Here is a 4,670-nt window from a genome sequence, read left to right on the forward strand (position 1 = left end):
CTTCTTATGGACAAGATTTAAAACAAGGGCCTTAAAAAGGTCCATATTTGCAAAAGGACTGATTGGTAACATTTTCCAAACTACTCACCACCATGATCTTAAACTGATGACAAACCCCTATTGGCTTCAATCTTTTGACAATAAATTAAAGTAAAATTATCGAAATTTCTTCATCTTCACTCTATCGTCAAAAATTTTCTCAAAAAAACCAATTACAATCATTTGCGGATTCAAACTTGAATTAATTTGGCTCCCAATTTGTACTTAATATATTCAGTCAAGTTCTTGAATGTTTTTAGTCCTCTATCTTGAATATTGAATTCTATTTTATTGCGTACTGGAAATTAATTATTTATATATATATATATATATATATATATATATATGGATCGTCACAGAGTGATGCCATCTTAAAGTTTGTTTCTAGCAATTCAAGTCTTAGATTTGACAAGCTGACGTTGCTTCAACAAGTAAAATTGAATTTTGTCACTTAACACGGAAACATTTGTTAAATGCAGACCTGAAAAGTTCTTTCACCTCATTACTAGTAAAATGTACTATATTCGACATTTTAAATAATTTTGTTTTTTTCACCTGACATGCATTCAAATAGTTTCAATAGTTATTTATAATTATGATTACAGCTCAAACTAAATTTTAAACTCAAAAAATATAAATAAAATTTAAAGAAATTCTATTACCTCCCTAACTTTTACTTATTGTCAATCATTTACTCTTTTGGGTGAATCTCTATTTCATGTGTTGAATACGATAAAATTTCAAGTTTGGTGTATTGTTTATTTTAATTCCCAAAACATGCATTCACCATTTTTATAATCTACAAACTCATGAGTTCGTCAATTTTAATATTTACAAATTTGAAGATATATCAACGAATTTATTGATTATAAAAGTGATAAATTCACTATAAATGCATGTTTTGAGAATTAAACTAAATAATGTACCAAAATTGGAATTTAGACATAAGTTACATTTGTTTTGGAAAAAATCTATTTTCTTTATTTTGAATTTGAGTATAATAAGTAAAAGTAGGGGGTGCTAATGGTTTCTTTCTAAAACAAAAAAAATGTGAAAAGTTAATAGTAGAATAAGTATTAAAATATATATATATATATAGGGTCAGGTTCAAGAGACATATGAGAAAACATATGTAAAAACAATGTAACATTTATAAATTTTTAAAATATGGGTTAGAAATTTTCGATTGAGCTGATTTTTTGTGAGGATGATCTCTATGATGGGAAGATCATCCGAAATCAAAATCAGTCTAATATGAAACTTCTAACCCCATTAAAAGTGATTTAGAATGTGGACTATCGATTTTTTATTAATTTTTGTTAATAATTTATAAACCACTTTTGATGGATTTAGAAGTTTCTGATTGAACTGATTTTTTTGTGAGGATGATTTAATCATCATAGTGACAATCCTTGCAAAAAATCAGCTCAATCGAAACCCTCTAACCCATATTTTGAAAAATCATTGTTTTTTTTATACATATTTTTACATATGAACCTTGAACCGCCCTCATATATATATATATATATATATATATATCAAGACACATAAGTACAAAAGTCGTGTTGGAGTGACCTCAACGGGGGACATCTTGACATGGAAGCGTACGCATATCCGTAGATGCGTGTTAATTATATCTTGGAGAAAATACATCTACGAACATACACGTTCCACCATGTCAAGATGTCCCCCATTGAAATAATAGGTGGGCCCACAATAAAGTGGTCTGAATTTCACTATGGTGTTATAATTGCAATATCTGTGATAAGAGTATCCTATTCTTTCCCTAAAAAATATGTAGAGTCAGGATTTTGACACCTTTTCCACTCTCTCAGTGGCCCCTTCCACGTTATATAAACACTTCGAGAACATATGAATTTTTTATATTAATGGGCCACCTCAATGTTAATCAAGAAAATATTGGAGTAACATTAAAGAGTGCTGATTTTCGAATTGCACAATTGCACATCAGTATAAAAAATAATATATAATTGTATATCTGGAGGAAAAAGATCTTTAATTTTGTGTACTTGCCTCGTCAGCCAAAGTATTACCGACTAAGACTTTCTCGTTAGAAACGAGACGTGATAAAATGACACCTTCAATGGATGTGCAGTTGTGTATCTCAAGGAATGTAGATCTACGGCTCTAACAAATGTTTAAAAAAAAAAAAAAATCGATTGAGTATATGCACGTGGGGGAGTCATGTGATCAGTACTGAGTTAGAAAATCATTAAACATTAACAAACCTGCGTGCTGATTCTCCAAAGGCACAAAAGGCAAATCAATTATAGATCTCCCTTAATGAATTTTTTTTTTTTGAATCTACCCATATTAAATGACGTTTCTAATTTACAAAAATACCCTTCTTAGTTACGAAACTAGCCTTGTATACTTCACGTGGGAAGAGAGGAGTGCGTGAGCCAAAAAAAACAGCTCCCTTTTTACCATCAAATCAAATGGCAGAGCAAAGTCACCCTCTCCTAGAATCTCTCCTATATGTATACTTACAGTCTACTCGTCAATCAGACAAAACAACTTACAAACGTGAAACCTCCTTTGTTTCTCTTTTTCTTGAGTCATGGTTTCGAACCCAAAGAGCCTTCAAGCTATCTTCGATGCGCCGGGGGTGAAGGGTAATAGGGTCACTAACATACCAAAAGACGGCTTAACAGATTTCATTGTGTCTATAATCTCTAAGAAACCAGAAGTAAAAGAACCATTCTATGTTCTTGATTTGGGAATTGTAGCAACTCTTATGGACAAATGGAACAAAAGCCTACCTAATGTTAGGCCCTTTTATGCTGTTAAGTGCAACCCTGAGCCCATGTTCCTCAGTGCACTCGCGGCTATTGGGGCTGGCTTCGATTGTGCTAGTCGAGCCGAAATCGAAGCCGTATTGGCACTTGGTGTGTCACCGGATAGAATTGTGTACGCTAATCCATGTAAAGCTGAGGCCCACATCAAGTACGCTTGCGGTACAGGTGTCAATCTCACGACCTATGATTCTCGAGATGAAGTCGAGAAGATTCGAAGGTGGCATCCCAAATGTGCTCTCTTACTTCGTCTTAAGGCTCCTGATGATGGTGATGCGAGATTTCCACTTGGATCTAAATATGGCGCGTTGCCTGAAGAAGTTACGCTGCTTCTCCAAGCTGCTCATGCAGCTGGATTGACTGTGTCCGGCGTTTCATTCCACGTAGGCAGTGGGGCCACGCAATCCAGGTCCTACCGTGGTGCCATAGCAGCAGCCAAGACTGTGTTCGACACAGCCACACGACTTGGTATGCCTCGCATGCATATAGTCAACGTTGGTGGTGGATTTACTGTGGGCCCAATATTTGATGATGCTGCAATCACCACTAAAACCGCTCTCCAAACTTATTTTCCAAATTACCCGGGTTTAGTTGTTATTGCTGAACCGGGTCGGTTCTTCGCCGAGACGTCGTTCACTCTAGCGACCAACATCATAGGGAGGCGTGTACGTGGAGATCTGCGGGAGTACTGGATCAATGACGGTGTCTACGGGTCCATGAGTTGTGTACTTTTTGAACCGGCGACTTTACGTCCGACACCCTTGGCGTGCCCATCGAACTGTGGTAACCCCACATGTCGAGGAGTAAGGACGTACACGTCAACGGTGTTCGGACCAACATGTGATGCACTGGATACGGTCTTGACTGGTTATCAACTACCGGAATTACAGGTGAACGACTGGCTCGTTTTTCCAAACATGGGAGCTTACACTGCTGCTATTCGATCCAACTTCAATGGGTTCAACACGTCAGCTATATCCACACACCTTGCCTGCTCTACCTCCACTCCCAGCTAACACGGGTGATCTAAGAATGGTACTTTTTCATTTGATGGGGGGTGTTGGTAGTTGTCTCTCAGGTAGCTTTTTTATGTCTCTTTTATCTCTTGTCAGGGTGAAGTTCCCTTCATTTAGCGGATTTTAATTAATTAAGAGAGATTTACAGGGCAATGGCAATTTTATTACAAAAGCTCTCTTACTTTATCAAGTTTGTTACCTCAGCAAACCTAATTTTATAAATCAGACTAGCATGAATAAGGATCGTTGAGCCTACATGGATTATTATAACTTATAAATTTCATGGAAGATAAAAAATAAAACATTTAGAAAATAAGAACCTTTTTTTTTTTAACTTGATTGTTGTGGTTGATACTTGATGGCTACAGAACTCTCAAATTTCTTTTTTAATTATTTTTTCAAAATACTTAAAATTTTGTTATTTAAAATACTGTACCATCAGATCATGTTTTTGAATGCCACAAATTGATGTGGTTAGAATCCACTTCAAAGTGTGTTAAGTAACAAATTAATATCATAAATTTAAATTTTATAATGTGTATCCCGAATCTAAGGTTTGTGGGGGTAACAAATTTCATAAAATTAGGGTCCTTGGGAGTTGTAGAACTCCAAGGGAGTTTTTGCAATAAAAATGCAACAGTTAGGTTTGCCCAATAAATCTCTCATTAATTAATATTTTTACTTTTTTGAATTATTATAATATATAAAATATTATTTTATTATAATATCTCATAGACTTCTATTCGTTTTTTTGGAAATCCACCTCAACTATACACTACTACGCCCTAACCCAACCTGG

General features: G+C 35.1%; 1 pseudogene; it reads left to right on the top strand.

Moving 5' to 3' along the window:
* Positions 1-2,620: 2,620 nt before the first annotated feature.
* On the top strand, positions 2,621-4,351 carry LOC147408656 (ornithine decarboxylase pseudogene; annotated as a pseudogene).
* The last annotated feature ends 319 nt before the right edge of the window (positions 4,352-4,670 follow it).

The sequence above is a fragment of the Akebia trifoliata genome, chromosome 2 (genome assembly GCF_017979445.1).
Source record: "Akebia trifoliata isolate Shusen 1 chromosome 2, ASM1797944v1, whole genome shotgun sequence".
Classification (NCBI taxonomy): Eukaryota; Viridiplantae; Streptophyta; class Magnoliopsida; order Ranunculales; family Lardizabalaceae; genus Akebia; species Akebia trifoliata.